Genomic DNA, 14214 nt, shown 5'->3' on the forward strand with positions numbered 1-14214 from the left:
TTCAAAGATGGTTTCAAAGGAGACCCGAGATCGAAATCATTAATTGGCCTCCGAAGTCACCTGATTTGAATGTCATCGAAAATTTATGGGCGGAATTGAAAAAGAGAAGGATAGCCACCTATGCCCACCGACGCCCTCGAAATCGAGACGAATTGTGGGATCAAGTTGTTGACACCTGGGAAGATCTCGCCGGGGATCATAACTTATTCCACAATCTCGTGACATCCATGCCGGATCGACTTAGAGCTGTAATAGAAGCTGATGGCATGTGGACAAGATTTTAAGTTAACAGGTCTCTTTTTGTTTCTTATGATTTTTGTTTGAGGAAGAATACTTTTAACTTCCAAGTAAGATTTATTTTTTTTTGACGAGGTTCAGCCCACTTGTAAGACCCAGAAATTGGGCATAAATTATTCCATATTTTTCGACAAATTAGACAGTCGAGGAACTCTGAACAAATTAATTACACCTCAATAAAAAAAAAGTTTTACCTGGGATCGAACACGAGACGTTTCGGTTATACAATGGAACCGGCACGCTACTATATGAGCTACCGAGACAAGACAGTGATAGCAGCAGTCCAGAATGTAGATCCCTTAGCAGGCATTTGCCATTCGGTACAGTGAAGCAATGATATTTTGGGACTCGAGCTATGTTGTGAAATCCTGGCCTTAAATGGCAGTCTTCTTCGTGATCCTTATTCTGGTCCTTGTCCTTGTTGTGGTCCTTGTAACAATTCTTGTACTATCTGTCATGTTATGTATCCCTACGTCGATATCGAGTGAACCGCGCTGTAGAACTTTAACTTCCGACGACCAAGAATCGTCTCATTCTTTTTCAGGATAACTGTACATTAAAAATATTTAATTATACAGTCAAAACTGGCTTTCAACATCAAAATCAGACATAAAACATGAAAAAGAATTTAATCGAAATGTGTATAATGTTGGTACATGTCAATATCCCTTTAGCGTTTCTTCAAAAAGTTATTTTGAGTGAAAGTAGGAGATACTTTTCTTTTGATACGTTTTGAACGTACCTTGTAATTCGGACATTGAATTGTGAAAAAATGTATTTTATGTAAGTACTGTATATTTTTTTCTGCTCACACACAAATGATTATTTTACGATATATTGTTAAAACTTGTACAGTATAATGTAAATTGAGACATGTAATGTTAGACAATTACTTGTACTAGAAATGCACTGTCTATATTATATATGTAACGTGAACATTTATTTTGTGCCCTATTGTGATTGAATGTTTACATGTTGAAACAAGGAGTAGCTGCACTCTCAATCTCCCATTCCCCTCGATCTACACAACACAGTGGTCCATGCGATCGTAACTTTCAATGCGTTTCGGTACCCTACGCAGCACTCTGCTTATGAGTAAATTCTTCCCCTGATGATTTTTTTTTTGCCAAAAACCAAGATAGATTTAGGACTAATCGAAACATTCTTTTTTTGTACAAGATACAAATCAGGCCTTCATCTACAATCTGTTAGTGACATATGAAAAGGGAGTTCACTATTCATGTATTACGGTCATCAGAGCATTGTCTATTTTCCTTAAAGTTCTTTAGTGACATGAGAAAAGGTTCAGAATAGAATTAACAAAATTTATCCGCACTCTTACTTTGACCTCAAATGATTAATTGTTTATACTTGTAAAGTTAATTAAACTGTTTGCTATGTATTGTATATTTCTGTATAACTTTTGAGTTGTCCCACATCTCAAAGTCATAATGATGATGATGTAAGGTCTGTGGTATAAAATAAACAAATAAAATGAAATGGAAACGACTGTGGGGATCGCGAGATCAGTCTTAATGCATGAAAGAAATCATTAAAATATGCTATTATATCCACAAACAAGAGTCTGTGCTGTCACTGGTAAACACTTCGAGACTTTCCTTCCTGCTACGATGCACTCATGCTACGCTCTATCAACTCACAAGGTTATTTTGTATCAACGGAGAAAGTGGTCGACAAATTCCATGTCGATATTGTAAACGTTCCAAGCGCAAACATGTTCTAAACAAAGAGCCCGCGAGGTTGTGAGATTCATTACAAATAGCGTAAGCCTAGAGGTAGAGTTTTACTCTCACACAAAGCCAGTAAAACAGGTTCATTAGATCACACAGGATTTTCTCGTCAATTCATCACTCTGCAAGCATCAGGCTTATACAAGTATGAAATATATAAGCTACCTTATGTTTATTTGTTTGCCACATTCTTTCTGTTCAAAAGTACGGTCTGCGAGTTCAAGCGGTTCTCGAGGGCGATTTTCGTGATTCTTGTAGTTCTTCCAAAATGCCTACATAGAATCTCAATACAGACTATGTTGCTTCCTCAGATATCTGTCTCAATTTAATTGTGTCCTGGCCAATATAACACGATTTTCAGTCATCTTTTTTTCTGTTTATTTTCTTCCATGACTACTTTTATTTTGTTATCTGATGATTTCATCATTTGGTGGCTTAAATCTTCATCTAATTTCGATATTATTATTATTGAAACAAGCTTCCTACTTACCCAATATCGGCTAAAAGAACCAAGTACCTATACAATAAAAATTACTTTTCTGAAATAAAAAAACTTATAACAATCTCAAATTTAAAAGAAATTTCTTATAGAACACAAAGAAGACCCTAATAAACTATATAACTTAACAATGAGAGTAACGATGAAGAAATTACCAATAATGTTAATTAAGTCCCGCGCCGTGGCGTCTTGGTCTAAGGCATCCTGCCTGGGACTAGCGTTACGGAATGCGTGCAAGTTCGAGTCCTTATGGGGGAAGAAATTTTATCATGAAGTTTCGGCCAGTGTATGGGATCGGTGCCTACCCAGCATCGTGATGCACTTGGGGAGCTACGAGAGATAGCGAAATCCGGTTAAGCAAACCCGCTATAACGGCTGGGGGGCTCATCGTGTTAACCACACGTTACCTTCATTCTGGTTGGATGATTGTCCACCTCTGCTTACGGCATGTGGCCGTGAAGCCAGCAGCCGGCTGGTCGGTCTTGGCCTCTCCTGGACTGTAGCGCCACGGATTATTACTATTATTATTAATGTTAAACAAAATAAATACATTTTAAAAAGTAATAAATAACTGTTTAGTTACTCATTTGGGAGAGAATTGACCTACGATGACTAAGGATTCGGGTTCGAATTTCGTTGATGGAGGAGTTCTATTTGTGGTGGACAAAGCCAAGGTTCCTGAGGGTTTTTCTAAGGGTTCTTTCTTTTCTAATTGCCTACATCATCCGATAGTCACTCTCAATGTCAATATTCATCATAATTTCAATATTAACACAGTACGCCGTGATGTTTTGTCACTGGAGAACAGCTGGAATTATTCTGAGAAATCGCAGTACGCTTTCGGAAGGTGAATGAAAAGGCACTTTCATGAGACCCTTGAGTCTACATGGCACAATCGTCAGATGGCCCCACATAGCTAAGTAACAATATCTACAAAAAAAAATCACAATCAACCCTCAATAAACAGGCCGTAAGGCACAATAAGCCTATTCGAGAATGCGGGCTAGCCTTCCAGTCCCTCCTCCGTACAAAGAATAATAATATGGTCAACAAAATTAAACATTTGTTTGTTAAAGGATAAAGAATGGGTGATTCTTATCGCGTTTTTCGTGCTGATTTCAGATCTGTTTTCAAAATTTTGAGTAATGATACGAAATGTACTTCAGACTTTTCTAGTATTGATTCTAGTAACATTTTAGGCCAACATAAAATCATATTTATTTACCTAAAATGTATGTGAAATAGATTTTTAGGCTATTCTTGGCTTGAGAAACATCTCTTTTGAGTGTCCAGCAGTATTCTGATAGAATATTTGGGCTTCACTTTTCCTGTTAGCGCCTTTCCGTTTCAGAAAAATTCTGATGAAAACGCTCCCATGTTCGTCGCCCGCTATCTGAAGGTTTTGAAAAAAGAAAAAAAAGTTGGGAATCCAATAAATTATTTTGAGAAACATATTACACTCCATCACGTTATAGTTCTGAATAAGCTCGCTGACAAATTCTCTGTAATCTTCTGATCTGTGGTTGCTAGAAAGTAACAGTCTGTTCAATGTTACTTAGGTTCCCGGCATATAATTGCAACTAGAAAAGGCATGTCACGGGATCCTTTTAGCCAACTAGTTAGGCTAATAGAATTACATGGAGCACAACAGATTTTAGGAGCCCACTTCCTGTCCTCATCTATTTTGCAATCAAAAGAACATCCGAAATCTCTTTTAACTAGTGTAGTAAAACTCACTTGTGTGCTTTCAAAGTTAATTAACCACAAACGTAACAAAAATTGTTTCTGATTTTCACTGTATTTCGAGGTAGGCCTATGTTTCACTTTATAAGATACTTTTACCACACTTAAAATTAGGTCAAAGAAAACATGGGTTGTGAAACTTGTTTGAAATACTTTCTTTCCAGTAGCATATTAAGGACTGTATATAGCAATAAAAATAAATCAATTTTTCTAAAATTACAAAATAAAATGGAAGGTGGCAGAAAAATTCTGACTTCGTTTTAGGAATCAACAGGTGAAGAACAATATAAATAGTACATTTAACAAAATCACTGTTGACCAGTGATATAATTTATCGTTTAAGTATAGCATGAGACTAAAAGCAACCATTATCTTCTCTATAATGCAACGTTTAAAAAATACATAATGCTAAACCATCATCGTAAGCAAGAAATTAAAGAAAACAGTCAAAACATTTCATTATTATTATTATTATTATTATTATTATTATTATTATTGTTATTATTATCATCATCATCATTATTATTCTTATTTACTTACTTATGGCTTTTAAGGAACCCGGAGTTCATTGCCGCCCTCACATAAACCTGCCATCTGTCCCTATCCTGAGCAAGATTAATCCAGTCTCTACCATCATATCCCACCTCCCTCAAATCTATTTTAATATTATCCTTCCATCTACTTCTCGGCCTCCCCAAAGGAGGCCTTTTTCCCTCCGGCCTTCCAATTAATATTCTACATGCACTTCTGGATTCGCCCATACGTGCTACATGCCCTGCCCATCTCAAACATCTAAATTTAATGTTCTTAATTATGCCAGGTGCAGTTCTGTGACGTGTAACTTTCTCTCTTCTTCTGTAACTTCATCCCTCTTAGCACCAAACATTTTCTTAAGAGCCTTATTCTCAAACACCTTTAACGTCTGTTTCTCTTTCAAAGTGAGAGTCCAAATTTCACAATCATATAGAACAACCAGCAATATAACTGTATTATAAATTCCAACTTTCAGGTTTATTACCAGCAGACTGGATGACAAAAGCTTCTCAACCTAATAATAACACGCATTGCCCATATTATTTTATTGTGCGTTTAATATCCTCCCGAGTGTCATTTGTATTCGTTACTCTTGCTTCAAGATATTTGAATTTTTCCACTTTTTCGAAGGATAAATTTTCAATTTCTGTATTTCCATTTCGTTCTATATTCTCGTCACGAGACATAATCATATACTTTGTCTCTTCGAGATTTACTTCCAAACCTATCTCCTTACTTGCTTCAGTAAAATCCCCCTGTTGTTCCTAACAGTTTGTGGATTTTCTCCTAACATATTCACATCATCCGCATAGACAAGTAGTGATGTAACCCGTTCAATGCAAATCCTCTCTGTTATCCTGAACTTTCGTAATGGCACATTCTAGAGAAAAGTTAAAAATTAAAGGTGGTATTGCATCTCCTTGCTTTAGCCAGCAGTGAATTGGAAAAGCATCCGACAGAAAATGGTCTATACTAACTCTGCTGTACGTTTCACGAGACACATTTTAATTAATCGAACTAGTTTCTTAGGAATACAAAATTCAATATGAATATCATAAAACTTCCCTGTTAACCGAGTCATATGCCTTTATGGAATCTAGGAATAACTGATGTACTGTATCCTTATCCCATTCTTTCTCCAATATCTGTCGAATACAAAAAATTTGGTCAATAGTCGATTACTCCTAAATTCACACTGATGATCCCCAATAATTTCGTCTACATATGCAGTTAATCTTCTCAAACAGAATATTGAACATAATTTTGTACGACATCAACAAAAGTGATATTCTTCGAAAATTACTACAGTTAGTCTTATGTCTCTTCTTAAAAACAGGTACAATAAAATGGACTCTTTCCACTGTTCTGATACATATTCCTTTTCCCAAATAGCAAGTACATGCTTATAAATTTAGCTAGACAATACGCTCTCACCCTCTTGCATTAATTCTGCTGGAATTTCATCGATACCTGGAGACTTGTACTTTCTCGGCTTTTCTATCGCAATTTCGACTTCTGAAAGTGTGGGTTCGGGTATAAATGGCTCAGAAGTTTGTATGCGAATTTCGTCGCGTTCATTTCTATTTGGCCTACGTACATTTAGTAGTTGCCCAAAATAGTTCTTCCATCTGTTCAGGATTGAATGATAGCCTCCAAGCAATTCACCGTTCTCTACCTTGATCATGTATACCCTTGATTGATATCCTGTTTTAAATTCCTTTAAGCACTTATATAAATCTCTAATGTTTTTTATTCTTACTATTTGTTTTTATCTCATTCAGTTTTTCCTCCAAGTAATCTCTCCTTTTATGCCTAAGTGTACGACTTACTTCCCGTCTTTCATTGAAATAATTATCTCTAGGCCTATTTGCCTCAACTGGGTCCTGTAAGAATTTCAATTTTGCTTGTTTCCTTCTTTCTACCATAATGGACCAATCTTCAATAAACCACGGCTTCTTTTTCTTAGTTTCATAATAACCTATGCTCTGCTCAGCTGCAATTTTGACGTTATCTTGGATATTTTCCCACACGTTATTAACATCTAACTCTTCCTCAACTTCGTCGGAACTTCGTAAAACGGCAATATATTTGAAATTTGGACTTAATGTTGCTTAGTTTCCCCGTCCTTTAAATTTGGAATATTCAATTCCTAATATTAACTTGTTGCTCTACTCGCTTGGCTACTAATAGTCTTTCTCTTAATTCTCCAATTACCAAATAATGGTCAGAATTGCAATCTTCCCTCCTGAATGATCGAATGTCTACGATACTAGTATGTCTTCGTTTATCTATTAAGATGTGATCTATTTGATATGTGTCAATCCATCTGGAGAAGTCCAAGTATATTTTTGTACATATTATTATTATTATTATTATTATTATTATTATTGTATGTATCCAATGCCTACCCAATTCACTTTACGTGGCAGGACTGTGACACATTTTCTAGTTGCACACCACTTCGGCCGGTCAAGCGGTACATGATGTGTATCTGTTGAGAGTTATTTCTTCTACTAGGGTGAGTGGATGTGTAAGTGTTCGTGTAGTGTATTGTATGGAATTATTATTATTGCTCTTATTATTATTATTATTATTATTATTATTATTATTATTATTATTCCAAAAACCTTTAATTATGTATTTATTTTGTTTAAATAGCTCTCTTATGTTTCACCGCAGTCAACGCCAGCGTACAGAGTTAATTCCGTGTAGCTGAAGATATCCGAGTAAAAATAACTTTTGTATTAAAGAGAAAGCATGATTCATAAGAAATAGATACGGACCCTCCATTATCAACTCATTTAAGCAATAAAACCATGAATATACGTAATAAGTAATATATTTAAATATAACTTCGTCGTTTTAAAGCATTTGAAGCCAATGAAATAAATAATTTTGAAAAATAATTCAATTCTAAAAATTAAAATCTAAAATATTAAAATGTTTAATTGGACTATTCCAGAATTTATTTATAAACAGTCGGATTAAAATTAGAGTAAGTGATGAAATCTCAAACTTCTAAAGAAGCCAGAGTAATTAATTACATAAGGTACGACGCAATGCTATACGGTTACCCTAGCATTATATAATTTACTATACGTAAGTAAAGATTAAATTACTAGAGAGAAAAAAATTTCAAAAACATTTTTAAATTCTCTGATCGCACTGCCACTTACAGATGACAAACTTCGCTTGATGGGTTTGAGTACAAAAATTACATAAAATTTCAGACAGCATAACTTTAAATTTTGGCATAATGCTAATGGATATCGTAGGTCAGCCGTGGCGAAAATGTCATCGTGCGCCGAGCCACTGTGTAACTGCAACATGCATAGCACCTGTGGAAGGGGGTGGACACCCGAAGGGGAAGTGAAGCAACTGTCTGACTTATTAACGAATTTTCATTTTCCTTACGTCAAGCGCTGAAATATAATTTTATACAGTATAAGACTACAAACTAATGTTTAGTACATACAACGAAGAAAGAAATGAACAAGAAAACATAGGACACATTATCACAACCTATTAACTGTCTACAAAATGTCTCTGCGACAGAGTTTCAAAATCAGGAATAATGTCACTTACTACCAGTCGTAGTTGATCACGAAGGTATTGTCTGTCAGTCGTAGTCTAAATTAGGTTTTTACTCTTTTAATTGTTGAAAATAATTTTTCACAAACGTAAGTTGTAGTGAACATGGCTTCAACAGAGCAAGCGAAAGAACGAAACTTCGGATATTTATTTTTTGGCAAAGATTTGAAAAGTTCAACATTTGTCAAGTCCTTACATCTAGCTTTCATTTAACTTCACATTGTAAATCTGCGAGTTAAATAGAAGATATAAACGCATTATTCGTACACCTGCTGAAAAAGGATCGACGTACAGAGATAATAATAATAATAATAATAATAATAATAATAATAATAATAATAATAATAACAACAACACTTAACCTTTTAATTTTTCATGAGTGATATGTAGTATAATGCCGTTTTATGTTATACAACCGTTTTCCTCGTAACACTTGTGAACAAATCATACATTTAATGTTCTCATCATATTGGCAGCAAAAAATGCGTCCTCCCATCCTACTTCAAACATCCGTTTTTATAGAGGTACATAGTTTCGAGAGAGACATTGAGACGACGCCACTCGCAGGTCAGAGACAAATACAAATGGAACGGAGTTTGACTCCAGTGAGAGAGAGGGTGAGGGTTGAGGGAGATAGGAAGCAAGAGAAATGCACAGCTATCTTTGCGAGCCACGGTATGCTCGCGAGACGCATTTTCACCACGGCTATCGTAGGTATAAATTTCCTCAGAGCAATAAGTACGAAATTTTAAAACAAGTCAATTCTTTTCTCCACCTAATCTAATCTGTAAGGCATAAGGTTTTGTCCACGATCTTAAGCGAGAATGATGAATATAAGAATTGAATTCTGAAGTGGAGAGGAAGCTTAATAAACATAGGTTATTACTGAATAAAACAAATTACATCTCATAAGAGCCGAACTCAGATTAGAGTCCTTCACTACATCTAGCAGGGGGCACTTGGCAACATACGATATATTAAATAACGCTAAATTCTGTGAGTATGTGGAAAAATTGATGACAAAAGTTCGACAGCTGAGGGTGGAACTGGCCGAGGGGGAGGGGGCCGAGAAATAAGGGGAAGAGTTATTAATTAGTGTTGCAATGAGTAGTATCAACACTGAGCGAATAAGGTAATTAAGGTATATTGTTTTTTTTTTATTTATTGTTTTTTTTTGTCTATTTGCTTTTTATTGCGCGTATATATGTTTTTTATGTCTTACATTTATATTTATTACTTGGATTATTTATTGCAATTTCAATAAGGAATTGAATTTAACTGTTTATATAGCCTATTATATGTTTCACTGTATTCTTTTTCCTTTCATTTTATTTTATTTTTATTATTTTTGTGAAATTTGGTATGAAATTAGATTAGTTGTAATTGTGATAATTAATGATAACGGTAGTAATAATAATAATTTGTTGTTTCACTATTTTATTATTAGTAGTATTCTTTTGTTTTCTTTAGAACGAAAGGCCATACAGGCTCGTGAGAAGGACCTTGTGTACATGAGTTTGTATAATTTTGTACCAATAAATGCACTTAATTAATTAATTATTAAATGAGAACACAACACAAAATAACTTATTACCTCTAGTAAATTAGTTTCCGATTAAACATATTCAATAATGGCTTAATTCCATTCTCCTTCCGCCGCGTTCTCTTACAATCAGATGTAGAAGTGTTTGCGTGACATTGTTGAGCCGATAGTCCAGGTTTGCCATTAATTATATATTATATATATTAATAGATTTACTGTATTTCTACTGACAGATTTAAGGGCATATACCATTACTGCTTGTATTGCATAATATGTACGTGCGCGAATGCAGTAATTCAGAATGTTTTTGTTACCGTGAGTTTAACTTCATTCAGTCGGAATTATTATGAATTCAATATGCCTTCTTGTAGTGCTTTTGGTTGTTCTAATAGGCCTAATATCAGCAACCCTGATAACAAAAAGCTGGGGATATTTCTTCATAGATTTCATAATTGTAATTTCTCACCGTCATGGTTTAGAAAATGGAGGGAATACAACAAAAGGAACAATTTTAATCCTAAACTGGAGCTAGATTATGATTATTACATTTCACTGAAAATGACTTTGACCAGTCCCAATTATTAGAAATGAAATTTATGAGAGACGAAAACTCTACAGTCCCAAACTAAAGCCCGTGTCTGTACTTAATGTGAAATTTGAAAATTATAATTTAAAACAAAGTAGCCTATTAATGACAATACTTCAAATCACTGTGACAGACCGTCAACGTGAATACAGATGCGATCTGAGAAATATAAACTAAAGCAGAGAAAGGAGTTGGTTTAAAAGATTTTAGGTAACGAAGAAGAAACAATACAAGACATTGCGTGTGTTGAACTTTCCCATCACACGCCACAGCCAGATCAGAAAAAGGTATTAGATATTGGTATCCTGACAATACAACATTATATTATTATTATTATTATTATTATTATTATTATTATTATTATTATTATATCATCATCATAATCACCATCACTATTTCTAATCACTTCCAACGCTCATGAGCTGAAAATAAACTTTAGCTATCAACATTATTGTAGCAATAAACAAATTACATGTTTCGTTATACCTTAATTTCAAATGCGAAATTGAGATGGTTTAAAAACAAATCTATTGATAGGACTATTGTTACACTCTTACGTGTCTATTATAACACGACACTATATTCGTAAGTTGTATGTAAAGACGAGCAACTTCACTGAAGTTTATGTCTACTTTGGTTTGTACTCGATTACTGAACAATGAGAAGTAGCAAGAAATGACCACATGCACTCGCTCGAGTACTCACGTTTGCAGCTCTACTGCTAAGCTCCTCACAACAGTACAGCACTACAACGCTGAACTCACTCACAGTCACTGCATCTCCACTCTGCAGTGGAAAGAGAAGGTAAGGAGTTGGAGAAATCGTCGACACCCATTCCCCCCTCTTTATTTTCTCCCACTAAGTCTCAAGGTGTGGTGCATTCTTTACGGGATCACGATGTAGGGCGTTCTATCAACTCCAAAGGTTATTTGGGGATGGATTGCAGAACACAGTCCGCTGTTTAGAGCAAATTTTAAACCAGTTAATTTTATTAGTCTCCCTGTTTTAAAACATGGATTTATTATCCCCCATTGCTAATTATGAGTATGTACTGTAAGATTAGTGACGGTCGTCATTTCACGAAGGAGAATTGTTTGCATTCAAGGTCCTATACCGCACACACAAAGAATTTATTAAGCCGCTTCTGTAACTCAGTGGTAATGCGCGCTGGTTCGATTCCCAGCATGGTCGTGATGGAATTTGTGGCAGACTTTTAGAGAACTTTTCTAGAAGTACTCCCGCTTAACTCGTTCATTCCACTAATATGCCCCAGATCTCCCTCATATTTTCTGTCATATGCAGTATTTAAAAATAGACTGGGATGAAGTCTTGAGGGTCTCTGTGCTGATTAGAATTTAGCGACTTTGAGATCCGAAACCTGCGATTTATCACGTACTCGTCTTAGGGTTGGGACCTCGCCAGCCTGTCAGCTTCTTATTCATAATTGCCACAATCTGTCGACCTGGAACAATGGTCGTATATAGGGCGAATAATGAGTTAAAATGAGCCGCGTCTTTGGCTACAGTGCTAGCGCGCTGGCCATCCAGGCGACTCGGGTTCGATTCCCAGTCAAGTCTAGGAGGAATATGTGATGGACAAAACAGACGTTGCAAATCAAGCTTTCAGGTATAACTCCCTGTAAAGTTGATTTGAATAATTTCGAGGAAAAATTGTTCCGGGCCCAGGTATCGAACCCGGGACCTTTGGTTAAATGTTCCAACGCTCTACCAACTGAGCTACCCGGGAACTCTACCAGACACCTTGAAAGCGTGATTTGCATAATACACGTCATTGTTCGTTAACAGAAAACCACAATTTAAGTCACACAGAGTTAGTGTGCACTCAGTGTTGGTTGTCAGCCCACTTCGAGGTCTGTGGATATAGAGAAAAAATTGGATCGGTGTCTGGTAGAGTTTTCGGGTAGCTCAGTTGGTAGAGCGTTGGTACGTTTAACCCAAGGTTCCGGGTTCGATGCCCGGCCCCGGAACAATTTTTCCTCGAAATTATTCAAAACTGACGTTTCTGGGGTATACTCTCGTTTCACTCTTTCATTCCACCAACACATTCCATTTCTTCCTCGTTTTGTCTTACTTCTCCTTCAGTTAAAAATAGTTAATATTTTCGAAGAATCGAGTTCTGTCTGTACTTATACTTTTTAACAATTTGCAAAATTCAGTGCTTTTTTCCTTTAATAAGAAAATATTCCTTTCCGAACTTCTCTATAAGTTCGTTTTGAAGGAAACGCTTGGTGTTAATAATTTTCGACATGTTCCTCAGTAGTGTGAATTATAAAACAGCTAAATTAACAATAACACAAATAAGCATGTGAAAATAATCAAATAAATAAATGAAAAGAAATAAAACATACTTGTTTACTCACAGGATCTCAATTACGTGTGGTGATTGCAAACACGTAGAGCTGAAAACCCGGGTTCAAATCCCGGCGCCGGAGAGAATTTTTCTCCGTTCCATCACTCTTTCATCATGTGATGACGCAGAATATCTGCATGGAAATATCATATGTACTTCGGTACATCAAAATATATATGATATGCGTAATAAATCACTTTGTGATTTAAGACGGCGCCCATACCGTCGGATCCCGGCCAATCAGTCACTCATCTGAGTGCACCTCAACACATGTATGGACTTCGGTCCTGCGTTCATAGACATCTATGACGTAGTGCAGAGGGCGGCCACTAGAGGGAACCCAAGAGATGGAGCTTAATCTGAGACGATTCTAAACGGCGTCGGGATTGTATCCGGCGTGGCTTAGTGGATAAAGCATCAGCACGTAGAGCTGAAAACCCGGGTTCAAATACCGGCGCCGGAGAGAATTTTTCTCCGTTCCATCACTCTTTCATCAATTTCTTTTAACTTTTGTATTGCTTAAATATGGGTTTAGCGAACATTTTAGCACCCCATAGTGACAAAATTTAATCTTTCTTTGTTGATAATGAGAAATCTAGCGACTTTACAACTACTTTTTGGCGACTTTCCGTACACACTGTTGGAGACACTGGTTTATTTGTGCAATGTAAATAATGGCGGACAATAAGAAGAAGGTTGACTGTTCTCCAAATTGTTATCATGTTATGGTGTTTGATACTGCTAAACATAATAAAGATTTATAAAACGACAAATTGAAAATTTATGAATGTACCTATCACAATCATTAATAATTAATGGTTGTTATAAACATAATATAATTATAGGTTATGTTATTTGATACTGCTGTACACGATAGAGTCTTATAAAATATAAGATTGTTTGTGTATTTAGGCAAGAAATTGAAAAAAAAAAATATATATATATATATATATATATAAGTGTAACTACCATATCTATTAATATTAAATGGTTATTCTATTTGCACAGTCTGCCACTCGTATGTTTCAAACAGGCCTAACTGAACTTAGATCATCTAACTTAATCGGAGAAATTTCTTCAGTCAAAGTTGACTTTAGTTTGAGACAAATTAATCTCAGATTAGACTTTATACAACACAAAATTCCAAGTTCAGCTAGAACAAGGATCAATTTAACCTCTGATCTAAGATTAAATGGTTTATACAATCGGCCCTAAGAGTTTTACTGCAGTCATAATGGCATTGTAACGAGCAATGGTCGTACTTCACTTGAGAACCTGTTATACTGTATATAATGTTTGT

General features: G+C 35.5%; 1 protein-coding gene across 3 annotated transcripts in view; it reads right to left on the reverse strand.

Moving 5' to 3' along the window:
• Positions 1-11385, reverse strand: part of Cht6 (Chitinase 6) — a 572389-nt gene extending 561004 nt beyond the window's left edge. For all 3 annotated transcript variants that reach the window (XM_069834392.1, XM_069834390.1, XM_069834391.1), the window contains exon 1: positions 11250-11385. The gene's annotated coding sequence lies outside the window, so the exon portion shown is untranslated. The remainder of the gene's footprint in view (positions 1-11249) is intronic.
• Positions 11386-14214: the final 2829 nt, after the last annotated feature.

Source organism: Periplaneta americana, chromosome 9 (genome assembly GCF_040183065.1).
Source record: "Periplaneta americana isolate PAMFEO1 chromosome 9, P.americana_PAMFEO1_priV1, whole genome shotgun sequence".
In the NCBI taxonomy this organism is placed as follows: Eukaryota; Metazoa; Arthropoda; class Insecta; order Blattodea; family Blattidae; genus Periplaneta; species Periplaneta americana.